Raw genomic sequence first — 17,664 nt, 5'->3', positions numbered from 1 at the left:
GAAAAAAAAAAAAAAACACAAACGTTCTAAATTTGGCAAGGATTTAAGACACTGAAATGTATTCCTGTTACTCCGATAGTTTAACTTGATAAATTAATCTACTAAAATAATATGGGTATTCACACTGAATGATAAGCATATTGATCTACCACTGTTTTTTAACCATGTATATCTGGTTTTAGTATACTTTTAATACTAGAGTATTCATTAAATAAGTCAAGATAGAAGTCTACGCAGAAATACCATGCAAACCTTAAAAAATGTTTTTAAAACGTTACATATATACTTATTTAATAAGAAAAATATTTTCAATAAAATGTTAAATTAAAACGAGATATGTGCATAGATAAACTAAATATATGTGCATCATTGTTAAGGATGGTTATGTTTGTCACGGGAGGATCATAAGTGTTCAGATTCTTTTTCTTTTTTTTTTCTTTCTTTTTTTTTTTTTTGAGATAGAGTCTCACTCTGTCACCCTGGCTGCAATCTCTGCTCACTGCAACCTCCATCTCCCGGGTTCAAGTGATTCTTCTGTCTCAGCCTCCTGAGTAGCTGGGACTGCAGGCACCTGCCACCACATCGGACTAATTTTTGTATTTTTAGTAGAGATGGGGTTTCACCATATTGGCCAAGCGGTCTTGAACTCCTGACCTCATGATCCGCCTGCCTCAGCCTCCCCAAAGTGCTGGGATTATAGGTGGGAGCCACACCGCCCAGCCTGAGTGTTCAGATTCTTAAGTAACTTATATTTCTTTTCTGATATTTTCAAAATGAGTATGCTATTGTACGACATAAAGCTAATCAATAAAATAAGCAAATTTAGGTAAAAGTAAAATCTAGCTTGCATCTGTAATACAGCAGGTGCTGATTATTAAAGAATATTATCAGCTGGGCACAGTGGCTCACACCTGTAATCCCAGCACTTTGGGAGGCCAAGGTGGGCAAATCATGAGATCTGGAGTTGTAGACCAGCCTGGTGAATATGCTGAAACTCCCTCTCTACTAAAAATACAAAAATTAGCTGGTCATGGTGATGTACACCTGTAATCCCAGCTACTCAGGAGGCTGAGGCAGGAGAATTGCTTGAACCCTGGAAGTGGAGATTGCAGTAAGACAAGATCATGCCATTGCACTTCATCCTGGGCAATAGAGAAAGACTCCATCTCAAAAAAAAAAAAAAAAAGAATATTGTCAAACATTTAGTCCTTACAAAAAAATAGGAAAATAAATATTTGTTAATTTGTATAAAGTTTGTGCTACCAATAAAACCTACAGATTCTTTTTATGTTGCCAAGAAAGACACCTTGAGTACATAAAGAAATACTATGTGTTTCTAGGAAAAAGAAGTATGCAAAAATATGTAAGTCAATTTTGTACATAATCAATTGGAAATGAAATGATTCTAGCCCTTTTTTCTTTGAAGTTACTCTTTAGATGGGTGCTTCCCCTAACATGTTATTGAAGCCTCTTCAGGCAGTTAAAAATGGATTAAGAGCAAGGGGCATAATGATTAAAATATAATTTATATTATTATAACTAAATGGTGGTTTTACCTACAGGTAGGAAGTACTTGGAGGCATGCTTTTGACATCCTATAGTTCACTTAGGTGTTCCACACAGAGCCTAGTTTCTGCTTAATTACTGAGGAGAGGTCTGTGTATCCAACTACCATCTTTTAAAAAGCTGTTGTCTCAGAGGGACAAAAATATTTTTCACTTACTTTTAGTAATTCTCCTAAGGAATCAATGTAAGGTGGTATTTTTTTGTAAGTAGATCCATAACATATATGACCTAAAACATTATTTAGAAGTTTAAAAGGGAAATATTAGTTACAAATATAAAATCCTTTGTGAACAAGCAAGTACTCAGAGATTTCATCACCACCAGGCCTGCCTTACAAGAGCTCCTGAAAGAGGCACTACACATAGAAAGGAACAATCAGTACCAGCCACTCCAAAAACATACCAAATGGTAAAGAGCATCAACACAATGAAGAATCTGCATCAACTGACGGGCAAAACAGCCAGCTAGCATCATAATGGCAGGATCAAATTCATTTTTTTAAAAACTCTATAACTCAAGTAGTGAAATTAACTGCTTTCTTATTATTTCACTATCTAAATCTTATGGTGTTTTGTAGCAATTTTTATGGTGAAAAATAGGAAGGACTTCCAGATGATGATATAAAAGTGGTATGGTCTAACCTCACTTTTCTTTCAGAATCCCAGGCCACAGGTGTGCGTGTGCACAAACACAGACACACACACGCATACACACACACACACTCACTCTCCTGGGTTTCACAACCTAATCTTGGAAATTAAAATATTAAGATGTCATGGCCATCCTACTTTTTTATATATCACACAAAATAAAAACATATTGAAAATTAAACATTATTGTGCTTGAGGCACATAATGAGATGGAGCTGGAAAATTTTGAAAAAATAATTATGCATCTTAGAATTGATGAAAGTTGCTAATTCACAATATGAAAGTAGTTGTATATTTTAAAATGTCAATAATGGAGGCAATCTATATTTTTAAAACTCCATTTTCTCTTTCATTAAATAATGATAGCTAACATTTATTGAATTATTTACTCTGTGGCCAGCAGCCTTTCTAAAGGTATTTAAGAATGCCAATATCTAGTCATAATTTCACTAAATTGCGTGTTTGCTTTGGCATTTTTTACAAATGTTAACTTTAATTATTAAATTATTAAAATCATTTAATAATTTTGATTATTATAAAACTATATAAGAATTTGGAAAAATCCTTGGCCTATGAATAAAAATATTTTATGTGAACTAAAAACTATATAAGAAAATTGGGGTAAGTGAACTAAAATTATAATTGTTCTATGCTAGGGTTATACTTTTTTTTTTCTTAATTTCCCAACTACTTCATAAAAAATCTGTAATTTGTTCTATAATTTCAAATCAGCAAGCAAATTTAAAACACTAAAATGCTGTGGAAACATTTTGGTGCATAATTGTATACCATTTTACAAGGTTAAATTTAATACCAAGAAATGCCTCTTTAATACAAATATTAAAAAGTATTCAGAGGCTAAATCGTGTAATTAAATAAGAAAACGTGTTTCTCTTTTGAATTCTTTACAGATGGAGGAAGTCCAATTCTATTGGTGTTAGACACTTCCTTCTTAAAATGGCAAAAATAAAAGCAAATTATTAAAATAATTATTTGACCTGCCGAATGCCAACAACAGAAACTCAGCCAGCCTTTCTTTTGGCAAATATGGCGATCCATGCCACGTTACTCCCTTACTCCTTAAAAGTTTATCAAGGTCTAAAAGAGTTTAACTTACTCAGGTGCTAGACCCGTGAAGCCATCAGCCCTCACCACTATGCAATATAGTATTGTAAAAAATTGCACTTGTACCCCTTAAATGTGTACAAATAAAAATAAATAAATAAAAACAAAATAGTGCAACTCTTGGACATATCAGTCAACTAACGTCTAACACTTTTTTTAACACAAAAAATTAAATGGGGAAAAATGTGGTTTGGATGTCCTGGTAAATTCATTATAACTTCAGTGCTATCCATCTGTAGATATAAGGGAAAAGTTCACCAGAAATAGCGCCACCTTCTACTTACTCAATTCTTAAATGTAATTTAGTGTCCAAAGTAAACATATGAAAGCAAAGAGCAAACATTACTAATGCAATATTCTTTTCTTATTTTTCTAAGACCTTTTCTCTATTGACATGTAATTCATGTCTATCATCCTAGTTACATTTAATTTAATATTCAGCACTACTAAGCATAATTTTGCAAAATTATAATCAATATGAAGCTAATTTAGGAATAGCAATGAGAATTCTACCAATCAGATTTCTGACAGAAAATAGCTGGCATGCTCAACTTAAGATATTTCTGTGAAAGTTCCTTACAAAGATATAACCAGGGTTTAGGGAGCCATAAATGAGAATGCAGGACCCGGGGATAATAAGAGAAAAAGAGTTGTTACCACTTCTAGTACAGAAGGTAGTAAAGGAGGAAGCTGTTTGATGGGCAGTGTCTGCATGTTTCATGGCTAGAAGTTAGCCAAGAAATATTCCAAACCTTTGGCTGAAGAATCCAGCCAGTATGAGATGAACACACCAATAAATGTGGGGAGTAGACACCCTAATTTCACTTTTTCTTTCTTATTAACTGCTGCTGGGGCTTCCCAATGGCCAAAGAAGGGACTGGAGTCTATTGTTCTAGTTTTTACAGGTCAATTTCCAGGAAAGAGAACAGCATAAAAAAGGCAAACACATAGATGAATCTGGAAACTATCATTCTTAGCAAACTGTCACAAGAACAGAAAACTAAACACCACATGTTCTCACTCATAGGTGGATGTTGAACAAGGAGAATACATGGACACAGGGAGGGCAACATCACACACTGAGGTCTGTTGGGGAGTATGGGGCTAGGGGAGGGATAGCAGGGGGTGGGGAGGGATAACATTGGGAGAAATGCCTGATGTAGGTGACGGGGGGATGGAGGCAGCAACCATGATGGCATGTAACAATCCTGCAACTTCTGCACATGTACCCCAGAACTTAAAGTTTAAAAAAAGAATCTCAAAAGGAAGGATCAGTACAGCGAATTCTTATGTGTAAACTGGAGACAGTAATACCTACTTGAGGGATTGTTGTGAAGATAAAATGAGATAATGCTTGTACATAGTAAGAGCTTAATAAAGCTTTAGTTTCACGGTTTTAAAATGAAAAAAAAGAGGCGAACAAAAGAGAGCTAGCTGAACAACTAAATACAATGAATATAATAGAATTTGAGGTCCTTCTGAATTAGTGTCTCTGATATATCACATGCAGACATGGTTTTAAGGCTTAACCCAATGTATATGCCAAATATTTACAGAGAAAGCAAAGATCATAAACCACAAAATCATTCAACTTACCAAGTTAGAGACTGAGAGACCTCCCATGTTAAAGTGATTCTCTATAAGCCTTGATGGCTCATCCTGAATTATTACTGTGTCTAGCTTTTTAAAATATTACTACTTTGTTAATTATTTTGATTTTACAAATGCCCCTATAATAAAGAGTGATCCATATGAATGAAAATCATACAAGCAGTAGAAGTTATATTTTTAAGTCTGAAAATGCATTACATTCAAAACTTTTTACTGGGAGACAAAATAAATAAAATCCCCCAAACATTTCTTAAATTATTTATGTTTATATGAAGTCATGACTAATAGAAAAACAGAAAAGTTGATGAAACAATAAATTATTTGTCCCTCAAGCCACCAATCAGTTTGGAGTTTCCTGATCACTTTCCACAGACCCTAAGATCTCCCAAATGCCTGAGCAAGGTGCATGGTAGGAAAACTTTAATCCGTGGGTTTTAGTAAATGTAGCTATAGGTAACTACAAGAAACTGTGTCCCAAAGAAGTTTTAGATTATTGACTTGGGGAAAATACACTCAACTCAATCTGCTGATCCATATGAGTTAGCAGAAGAAAAGAATCAAACAGCAAATAAATGAGAACCTATTTCGGGTTTGCAGAACATGAAGATAGAGGGAAGGAAAATGTGGAACAATTATTAAATCTCTGTTCAAACTCCTAAAACAGTTGCTTAGGGTTTTCTACCTTCTATTGTGTGCATTTATTAGGAATTCAAAGACAGTAGAAAAGGATTTTATTTTCTTAGAAATAATTTAATCAATAACTATTCATCGATCCAGTAGTTACAACCAATTTTTTTAGATGTGTGCATACATGTGTTCTTATTGCTTATGAATGTATAATGTGTAGAGTCTTACAATTTAACTCAGATTTTGTGTTGTCTCCTTTGCGAGAATGTTAGCTTATATGGGGTTATATTTTACTTGGCTTATTTGTGTGGTATATGTCTAAGGTCACATGCATAAATATGTTTATCATACAGCCCCAATTGATATATACTGCAGGCACATAATACACTAAAGTAGCCAAGAGTAAAGGTGTGTGTGTGTGTGCGTGCATGTGTGTGTGTGTGTGTGTGTGGGGTGTAGCATACATATGCATAGATACTTCTAATTATTTTTTTAAAACTGATTATATATAATTATGAAGCCTATATATAAATGTCATGATTCATTTGGTATAAAGTTATTGGTTTATTCCTCCAGTGATTTTGAAATGGTTTATAACAGGATATTCTATTCCATTTTTTACGTTTTTATTTCAGGAACAAAACATTTTATCAAAGGTAGTACTAAAGTTGTCCCAGTAATATCAGAGTACTCAAATCTATTAATTAGCTCTATTAATGTTCAGTACTTGTCTATTAATTAAAGTCACTAGTAAAAAATTGAATAATAAGTTATTAGTGAAGAGTTAGGGAAGCAAAAGAAGTAACCATGTTAATTGTCCTGACCTCAAGGGGGTGTGACTCTGAAGAAGTGATGAGACATATACATGGTTAAAATAATTAGGATATATTATGATATGGGATATAAAAAAGAATTTGAAGCATTGCTATAAACTGAGTAAGAGAGGAGAGAGTTATGGTTGGTTATCTTTGTGACAGTAATTTAAGCAGTCCTTGGAACAAAATTTTAACATGCAGATAGAGTGAGTGTTAAACACTCAGGAAGTGAGATAAGTGAGATGGGAGCTAAAATTTATTTGTTTAGTTATTGGGCTCCTACCATTTTAGATACTATGTTAGGTACTGGAAATACACTGCACAATGAAACAAAAACAGTCCCTTCTCCTATATTTACCATGTATTGGCAAAGAATATTGACAGTTGTTTCAAGAAGTTTGAATGGGTAGAGAGGCTAATTTGGGAAAAAACACAGGAAAAGGGTGAAACGAGGGGGAACAGTTTTGTTTGGATTTTATTTGTTTATATGTTTCCAGGATTAGAGAAACATGTTTGGTTTTAGTCTGCATGGAAGGAACCAGGGAAATGGAGAAACGCAAATTTAGATGTGAATAACCGATTCAGTAAAATTGGTAAAGTAATGAAAGTGTTGTAATTAAAATTTAATATGAGGGATTATTTTGAAAAATAAATGGAATATAGGTAAAGATAAAGAGGTATTTTAAGGTCTAAAGAAGAAACATTCAGTGATGTGCACATCAAATGGCCTCATCATTTTATAAACCAGAAGGCTAATTCATTTGAAACTAAGGAAGTCAGGGCAAGGTTTGAGCCCAAGGAGAATAGAGATTTTTAAAAATGTGCAAAGAGCTGGAGCATTTTAAGTGGTCACATCCTACTCACAACTAGATGGGGTCAGACAGCATAGTCCTGTTGAATATTTAAGAGGCATGACTAAGCGGACATGATTCTTACCTGCATGGAACACTTGATCTAGTGAAAGGTACATCCAATAATCAATTATACAAATAAATATTAACTGATCAGCTGGCAAGAAAAATATGTCAGGAGATAGATTTCATTGAGAACTAGAGGGTTGGAGAGAATCCAGTGACTGACTTTGGATTCTGAGTGGCAAATAAAGCTAAGTGTAGTGTCTGATGGACCAGGGCGATAGAGAAAGATAAAGGAAGGGTAAATTTTGAGTTCAGTAGGAGTCAGAAAGTGGGATAAGTGAAAATACATGCAACTGCACTTGGAAAGCAGGCTTTCAGTGTTTTACTAGAAGCAGAGCAGCTACAAAAGACAAACTGACTCCAGGCAAAACTGTAATTTAGAGGAGAAATGGAGCCCTGACACGTGTGTGTGCAGCAACCCCACGCTCACCAGGGAGAGCTTGGCTTATGCCATGTATCCAGCAATTGACCACATTAATTCACAAATATGGACTATTCCAAGGCAGTATAAGTCACACAGGAAACAACATTTCTTTCTACGTTTGTTTAAAGCTGTTAATGTTGTACTCACGTACATTCAGTGTATTAGATGATGTTCCAGCTTATTTGGCCCTTCTCTCATTGGGTGACCTTGCAGCCTCACAATAAAGAGAACCATTTCTAGAAAAGAGATAAAATTAAAACATAGCATTACGTTTAAGGAAGTTAGAAAATAGCCCAGGCAAAGTTATTTGAAATTAAAACTGACCTAATGGAATAACCTATGGGGAATAATTTATATTTCTTCACACTATGTTTATCCAAGTGTATATTCATTTTATATTATGTCATGCTTGAGACTTTTCACAGAATATAAAAGGCTTTTTGCAAAATGATGATAATCCCAATATTTGGTTCTGAGAAAAATATCACTTTATCAATTTGTCTTTCTACTGGATTGTTGAGCAAGGTTTTTAACAAAGGAAAAAAGGTATATCTGGTGCTATTTATCCCTGCTTCCTTTGCCCGGTCTATTTTTGTGAAATGAATTTATTCCCCATTTAAATATACTTTGACTTTTCATGCCTGCATATCATTTTCCATTCTATCTTATCCACTTTAAATGTCATTATTCTTTTGTCTACTCCTATTTCTCATCTACAAACTCATAGTCTTCTTTAATACCCAGCTCAAATATGACCTTTTCCCCCCTGAAGCTGCCAATCCAAATTAATCTCTACCTCATCTGTAATCCCACAGACCTTTGTTTGTCATATATTATGAGATTTATAACCAGTGTTCCTAATTCTATCTCCCTGCCTTTGCTCTCTAAGGCAGGGAAAATGTTTTATCTGCATGTGCATGTGTGTGCACTCATGTGTTTACTTTCTTTAATCACCACCTGCCTTACTCAAATAATAGACATTCAAACATTACTTTCAATTGCTCCTTACCCTATCCTGGAGTAAATTAGATTTAGTTAGCACTGCTATAGTTTACACTATAATAATTTAATATTTATTTCCAACTAAGACACTTTTTTTTTCAGTTGGCTTCCAAAGCACCATTCTCTCTAGTCTTCCTCCCACGATGGGTCAAACTTTCTTAGTCTCCTCTGAAGTTTCCTTCTAATTTTTTGTAATAATAATGGCTTATCTGTTGACCATCTCCTATTTCCTATTAGACTAACTCCCATCAAGGTCTAATGCAGGTTTATGACTTTAAATACCATTTATACACCTGGAATTGACAAATTTATATTTTAGCCTAGACAACTCTTTACTTGATATATACATTTAGAGTTGTAATAAACTATTTAAATTTAGAATATCCCAAACTGAGCTCCCTGCCACCATCGATTTTTCTCTTCCTGCCATTTTTTCTCAGGTCAGATCAACAGGCCACCATTTTCTTATTCAAAAAGACTAACGTGACTTACACCTTGACTCTATTCTTTCCCTCCTTAATTTTGGTTCAAAGCACTTATTACCGTCTAGCATACAACATCTTTGACAAACAGACTTTTTAAAATTGTTATTTTCCTTCCAGTAGGCCAGGAAACCCCATAAGCGTGGGGATTTCCTTTTTTTTTTTTTTTTTAATTCCACTGCTGTACTCCTTGGTTCCCTGAATAACAAAATACATTCAAAACAGGTATGTAGTAGGGGCTTAAATATTTTATTGATAAAAGAAGTGAAGTTATTCTAAGTAGATTACTAAATAATTTACCAACATTATTGGGTTCAAAATTCAGTCCCTTTACAGCTTCCTTAATTAAGATGCAGAGGAAAATCTTGTGCCTTTATTATTGTTTTCATCTGTGTCTGTCCTGACCAAATAGAGCCATGTCTGCTTAATATAGTCATACACTGCACATGATGTTTCAGTCAACAACAGATCACTTACATGACAGTGGTCTTATAAGACTATAATATCACATTTTCACTGTACACTTTCTATGTTTAGGTATTTTTAGATATATAAATACTTAGTATTGTGTTACAACTTCCTATATATTTCAGTACAGTAACATGCTGCACAGGTTTGTAGCCTAGGAGCAATGAGCTTTACCACATAGCCTAGGTGTATAGTAGGGTATACAATAAAGGTTTGCATAAGTACACCATATGATGTTCTTAAGAGAATGAAATTGCCTACCGACACATATTTTTAGAATGTATTCCCAAGAGAAGTCATTCTATTGGAGCAGAAAAGTATACAGGGTGGTTTACTCTTTCAGATAACTTAGAGAGTCACAACATAAATGAGTTTATTATTTTGATTTAAGAAAATCTAGGTTCTAATTCCTGCTTCACTGTGTTTAGTGATGTAACTTCATTCTGAGTCTCAGGTCCTCAGCTATAAACTAGAATAATAACATATTCTCAATCACTCTTAAAAGGGAGCTGAGTAAATAAAATTGGACTATCAGTAAAAGTGTGACCAGAGTACTGAAAGCTACTAAATAAAACATGCCAAATTGTATGTATAACACAGTTTGAAACTTACCTCAGTTCTGAGAAAAAATGTGTATTGCCATGCAGATGAGCTGCAGTGATATCCAGATATTATAATTACTTTATGGCGGACCCCGTATTAAAGTTGTGTCTTTTGATTTGTAAACTAGGTCATTTTTCACCGTAATAAGTATTATTAACATCTAAAAATAGGTAATTTATATTTGCCTGATTTACAGATCCTGGGAAATATGTCACATATTACTAATAAAATTAATAATGGCAACAATAGTATCTAACACTTTCAAGAACTTACTATACCTCAGACACTACACTAATTACTAATATCATATATTATTTTATTCTCTGCACGTACTGCCGTATAAGTACCGCGCGCTAACCGATTGTGCCACTGGAGCTCCTATTTTATTCTCAATGCTTTGTAGTTGCAATTATAATCATGTCCATTAAAAAAATAGAGTAACAGGCAGAGAAAGATTAAATGATTTACATAAGGACACAAAGCCAGTAATGATGAAACTGCGATGCCAACCTAGGCAGCTTTGTAACACAAAAACAAATTCTAATTTGAAATTAGAATTATATAATCTGGAGTTAATACAGCAGAGTTCCAAGAAGGCAATCACTCTTAACTGAGAAAGTCTGGGGAGCATCTGGAAGACTAACGATGAATTAAAAACAAAGTAACTGTCTAAAATTGTTAGTGGGTTTATGTTCATTGCTGTGCTATTAACAATAGCAAAGAAATGGAATCAACCCAGGGGCCAATCAATGGCAGACTGGATAAAGAAAATGTAGCACATAAATATCTAGTGGTAGACTAGATAAATAAAATGTGGTACATATAAATGTGGAATACTATGCAACCATAAAAAATAATGAAATAATGTCCTTTGCAGCAGCATGGATGCAGTTTGAGGCCATAATCCTAAGAGAATTAACACAGGAACAGAAAAACGCATGTTCTCACTTATAAGTGTGAGCTAAACATTGAGCACACAGAGACAAAAATATTTGAACAACAGATGCTGCCAACTACTAGAGTGGGGAGGGAGGGTGAGAGATGGTTGAAAAACTACCTATCAGGTCCTATGCTAATTACCTGGGTGATGGGATCCATACCCCAAACCTCAGGCTCACACAAGATTCCCATGTAATAAATATGCACATGCACCTCCATGTCTAAAATAATAAAAGTTGAAATTAAAAAAAAACAGAGTAACTAATACTAGGGTACTCCTCTTTAGGACACCAACACTTTACTGCAGAACTCTTTAGTTGTAAAGTACTCAGTCTCTCCAATAATTAACTGTGTGTTTGTGTGTGTGTCTGTGTGTGTGTGTGTGTGTGTGTCTGTGTGTGTGTGTATAGGGTGGTTGTTTTTGTCTTTTATGAGACTGAGTCTCCCTGGCTGGAGTGAAGTGGCATGATCATGGCTCACTGCAGCCTCGAACTCCTGTGTTCAAGCAATTCTCCTACCTTAGCCTGCCGAGTAGCTGGGACAGAGGCACACGCCACCATGCCTAGCTTTTTTTGTTTGTTTGTTTGTGGAGACAGGGTCTCCATGTTTCCAGGCTTGTTTTGAACTCTGTGTTCAAGTGATCCTCCTGCCATTGTCCCTGAAAGTGCTGGAATTACAAGTGTGAGCCACTGCACCCAGCCTGCTCTTCTTTGTCATTGCTTCTGTGAACTGATTCATTGTAATGTTGGAGAGTAATAGCAATAATTCACTCTGCGATTACTAAGAGCCAGTAAAATAGTTATGACAAATATCAATCTAATTGGAAGCATCACTGTTTGAAGTGATTTAAAAAGCAATCACTTGATAACGTTCTTTCAGTAGTTATCCTGCATTGGCAGAAAGGGGCAAAGATGAATGAGTAGGCACATGTCTTCCTCCAGTTCTGACAGTTCCTTTCCTCCTGATAAACAGCCATTCTGGCAGGAAAAAAGAAAAAAAAATGTAATCTCCCTCTGACCTTTCTCCGTTTGGATGAGTGCACTACAATGATTCTGTACTGTCACAGAGAAAAGATCCAAGCAAAGGGGGAGGAAATCCTATGGATAATTCACTGTACTTGATAATACACTGAGGAACAGCTCTAAAACATGCCTATCCTACACCAAGTAGAGACATTGTACAAGCAACAAAAACAACAATAATAACAATAACAATGGCAGTAAGTGTATGTGTTCAACACATAGTATGTGTCCAATATTATGGTAAACACATTATATAACTTATTTTGATTCTGTGTTGTATAAATTCATTTGAAAATGTCATTCATTAGTTTTAACCACCTACTGCCTCTTCTTAAATAGATAAACACAACATTTCTAAAAGTATGATATAGCTGAATGAGACTTGACCACACTAAGGCACAAGGGAGTGAAGTGATTGGTCCAGATTAAAGCTGAAAAACTTTCATCTGACACTCTACCATTCTTCTCAGAACACTACTCAAGTTCCCACAACTCCCTTGGTGTCTGTGTCTTTATCCTCAAATGAAGGGAATTATTTAATTGCATGAATTACAAGCTCTTCTCAAACTAGAGAATGCTACAATGTAATGGTTCTATCTTGCAAATGTCTGCTTTTAGACACCACCTGGAACTGATAACATTCTACATTTCTATTGCAGGTGAGTGGGTGAGTGGCCACACAGGACTGGGACAAATAGAAAAATATTATCCAGATATTAAAATGGTATTTATATAATTATATAATGTTATAGAAATGTTTATAATAGTGAATGAAAAAAAGGAAATTCTAAAATAACAATTACTCTGTGATGATACATATGTCCATGTACAAAAACTAGATGGAAGAACATGGAATAATTTTCTCATAATTTGTTTACTATGGGGTAAGTCTAAATGATGCTTTTATATTGAGCATTAGTGTATTCAAAAAGTTGTTTATGATATGAATTTTGAATGAGATTTAATTTAAAAAATAGGTGGCACAATGACACTTCTGAAATTCAAAGAGATGTTCTGGTTTTCGTGCTCAGGTAAAATGGCTAAAACTATCTTTTCAATGTTTGTTATAAATGACTCTTAAGAGCCACTTTTAAATCATTATATGTTCTTTGCATAACTATCAATCCTAGTACATATACCAGTTAGTAATGAATCCTTCAATATTCATATTTTCCTCAGAAATCAACTTACTGTAAAGGATGAATGGCTTAAAAAATGAAAATTACCCGAATTCATTCACTCATCTATTCATTCAAGACAAAATAGTTAACTGCCCACACTGTTTTAGGCACTCTTTTGGGACCTGGGGTTTCAACAGAAACTAGACACTTTTTATCTAGCTTTGAACCTGTAACAGTCCAGAGTTTAAAGTGAACTCTGTGAAAAAAGCGCTTAAGAAGGGATTTGAAGCCAGTTTGTTTCCTTTGTACTCACTGAAAATGCAGCAAAGTGAAGATGGTTGCTGAGCCTTGTCCCTGCGGTATCTCCCCCAGGCAAATGTTTCCAGAATACAGTGTGTTGCAGAAAATAATTTGGAAATAGTCCAACTCAGCTTCCTTCATTCAATTATCTGTCATCAAATCATTTGTTTTAGCAGACAGAAATCATTGTGATGACAGGGATTTATTTCGTTCCTGTATTCCCAGCACCAAGGACAGCACCTGCACTCTGTCCATGAAGGTCCAATCAGAGTTCAGTTCACCTAAACAAGTGCTAGATTACCATGTAACAAACTTGAGTCCGATTTGGTTCTGTCTCTCAAGGACATTCGTCTACTTGGCTAATTACAGTCATTTACAAAGCACCTTCTATATGCCAGACATATAATATCTGCAATTATTTTAATCTCATGCTGTCACAATGTCATCCCTTTATACTTCACCTCTTTGTGCTTCGGTTTCCTCATCCATGAAACTGTGATAGTGATAGTACCTAACTAATGGGCTTGCTGTGAGAATTTAATTCTTAGAATAAAGTGCTCATGAAAAAGCCTATAGACACGTAGTATGTACCAAACAAGTCTGGAATAGTATATTATTATTTAAAGTTCATGGTAACATTTTGAAGAATATTGTACCATCTTCATTTTACCAAGTAGGAAACAATGTATGATAGCTAAGAAATTTGACCAAATGCCCACATTGCTGAACCACTGAATTTAGAGATATTTCTTCACTCGGCTCTTCCTCTCCATTTTCTTGCTTATATTCTTAAATAAGATCCTAACCACTTTCTCGTTGGACTTTGTCAGTAACTTACTTCAGATCTCCCCCTCCTAGTTTTATCCATTATTCTTTACATTATCTGCACATTCTAGTTTTGACACATTTTTCGAACAAGTATCAAACTACATTATTCCATCTACCTTAAAAACTGAGTAGCTCCCTATTGCCTTCAGAATAACTACAATGTTCTTATAAGAACATTCTGTGCTTTTCATATTAAACAGACTTCTCTGATGCTCAAACTTTAGTCAAAACTCTAGGCAACTGAAATAAGATTAGAGAGCCCAAAATCACGTAAATCTGGATTCAGATCCAGTTACTAGTTATGCAATCACCTTATTATTTTATTATTTAATTCTTAGCATCTTATCTGGGGAATGGGGATCATGGATTTTAACACATAATTTATTACACACAAAATAGATTCTTAGTAAATGATGTGTATTAGTATTATCTTGATTATTAGACTGAAAATATTGACCATTATAATTCTAAGAAGACAGAGAAGGAGAGCTTGACAGAGAATTAGTTACAAAATCTTTTTTTGTTGTTTTTGTTAGATACTGGTTCTGGTGGCACAAGAACAATCACATAATACATTCAGAAGAACATATATGTAAAAATTCCAACAGAGATCTTAAATACGAAAAATGGAGTGAGATAAAAAAACAGAACTGGCTGGAGTCAAGCAGTGAAATGGCATTTGAAAATTAGATTGTTAAACCAGTGTAAGTTTGAAGAGAAAATTCAATTAGAAATGAGATACTTAATTATTTTTTGCTGCAATAAAAATATAAGATCTGAAATGATCAAGAGAAAATAATGCTAGTCATGATAATTTTTATTACTATGTAGATTAAAACAGGTTTGTAATGGCTTTGCCAGTAATAAATAGAAGCATTCTATATCCCACTCCTCACTTGAAATATTAAGAACTGGTGTCTGATTTTATAGCTGTCTAAGAATATGCTTTCCTACAAATAAATGCTCTCATATAGATTTTATGTTAAATATAGGTTAACTGACAGATTATTTTGAAATGCTCAATGTGATTAATCAAGGCTGTTTCATTTAGTGATGAGAGATATTCAGTGAGATTTCAAGATTTCATGTTTAGTTAAATTAAGATCATAAGCATGAAAACTCACTTGAACTCAAGAAAATATTTTGGGCATGGGGAAGCTAAATGGTAATACTTTGAAATACAATCTTTGCATTAGTAACACAAGCTAACTTCCAGCTATCTTCACATTGATTGGCAGTGCTACCTGAAAAGTAAATGTGGTTTTACTTGTTTTAACCTAAGCAAACTCATTTAGATAAAATCATACTTTGAGCACTTATTTATATAAACATTTATTAGATACTTACTAAGGATCAAGAAGTATTCTAAGTGCTAAAAACAAATGAAGACAGACAATACTTTTTCCTGAGTTGATAGGGTTTATAATTTAATTTAGAGAAGGGGATAAAAAGAAAATGAATGCAATTATTTTGTTATAGTATGTATATAGGATAGAGAAGGCATTGGCATGGTTATCTTAGTTCACGTCCATCAAGAAGCAGGCACTGAGACAGGGTTAGATATATAATACATTTATTGGCAGAAATTATTGTGGTGGATGAAGGGGGAGTGAGCAGGTGAATAAGGGAAAGATTTAAGACTACAGTGAAAGTCTCACATGTGTGAAAGAGAATGGAAGGGGCAAAGTTTGGATGGAGAGGCTCTGGTCCTGCAGCACAGTTCCAAGAAAGGTTTAGCTAGCCAACAGGATATCCTTGAGCTGAAGTTGCACATCAGATGAGTCCTGTGTTTTTTAAGAATGGGACTGAGCTACTAGCAGTCATTGGCTGGAAGCAGCTCATGGGAAACAAAATCCAGCAGCAAAAGCCCTGTGGATCCTGAGAGTAGCTTCTAGGTCTATCAGTCAATTATAATCCCAGCAAGAGGACAAATGGCATACTTCCATTGCTGTGGTCATGGGAGTGTTAGTTTTTACTTGTGGACCAGAACTTCAGAAAGTGCTGCAATTTTCGCAAATGAATAAGAAGTCACACATTGGGTAAAGTGGGCAAGTGTATTCCAGGCATGAACTAATGTAGACAAATATAGGACAACCTGGCAAGTGTGGGGACACTACAAGTAGTGCATTACGGTTGGAGTATATAGCTAAATGTGTTGACACACAGCATACCAGAGAAGGAAGTGGGATTCAGATTGGGAAGAGCAAGGTGAGTTCTGCAAAGTTGTTTGTCTTTATCCTGGATATAATGTGGGATCACTGAAGGAATTAATGCTTGGCAGAGGCAGTATGAGATCTGCACTGTAGAAAGATCCCTGAGGTAGCCCATTCAGATGGAGCATTCCAAGAAATAAAGAAAAAGGAGATACTAGTAATAAACAAAAGATAGCATTAGATAGACCTGAGTTCTAATCCTAACTCTTAACACATACCAACCATATGAACAGAGCTAAGTAATTTAACTCTCCATAACCCCTATTACTAACTTTCTATACAAGTAATTACCCAACTACTTATTTCATAGTGACACAGGATCATGTGAAATAAATAGTAGTATATTTAGGAACTCAGGTGTTGAAAGCAGACATAAACCTACTCTTCTATCTTGGCCCAAATGTATGACTACAGGAATACTTTTCATGAACCTCAGTTTTCTTAAATGCAGGGTAATGATGAAATCACATTTATATCATGGAGTTGTTCTCTGAGGGGTGATATGTGTGAAGACTTAGGTTACTTGTGGTGCATAAAAAAGTCCAAATAACTAAAGGGTAGGTACTGTGTTAGGTGATTTATTTATTTATTTATTTTTTTAAATTTCATTTTAGGTTTTGGGGTACATGTGAAGAACATGCAAGATTGTTGTATAGGTGCATACGTGGCAGTGTGATTTGCTACCTTCCTCCCCTTCATCTATATGTGGCATTTGTCCCCATGCTATATCTCCCCAACTCCCCACCCCCCGCTGTCCCTCTCCTATTTCCCCACAACAGACCCCAGTGTATAGTGCTATAAGATTTAAACACTTATAATGTTATGTTCTCACAGCATCTATGCAGACAGGTTATTTCCCCTCCCACCTTAGTGTAGAGGAGCAAATTGATACTTGAGTTTAAGTAACTGGCTCATGATCACACAAATGATTGTACTGTGCTACAATTCTCA

General features: G+C 34.8%; 1 protein-coding gene across 18 annotated transcripts in view; it reads right to left on the bottom strand.

The window, feature by feature from the left end:
- LRRC4C (leucine rich repeat containing 4C) overlaps nucleotides 1-17,664 on the bottom strand; it is a 1,360,095-nt gene that overhangs the window by 835,738 nt on the left and 506,693 nt on the right. For all 18 annotated transcript variants that reach the window (XM_064365013.1, XM_012452372.3, XM_021665523.2 and 15 more), the window contains one exon: nucleotides 7,887-7,971. The gene's annotated coding sequence lies outside the window, so the exon portion shown is untranslated. The remainder of the gene's footprint in view (nucleotides 1-7,886; nucleotides 7,972-17,664) is intronic.

The sequence above is a fragment of the Aotus nancymaae genome, unplaced genomic scaffold (assembly GCF_030222135.1).
Source record: "Aotus nancymaae isolate 86718 unplaced genomic scaffold, 86718_ANA_hifiasm-v0.15.2.pri h1tg000059l, whole genome shotgun sequence".
Lineage (NCBI taxonomy): Eukaryota > Metazoa > Chordata > Mammalia > Primates > Aotidae > Aotus > Aotus nancymaae.
The sequence above is the reverse complement of the archived record's forward strand: the minus strand, read 5'-3'. Positions and strand labels throughout refer to the sequence as shown.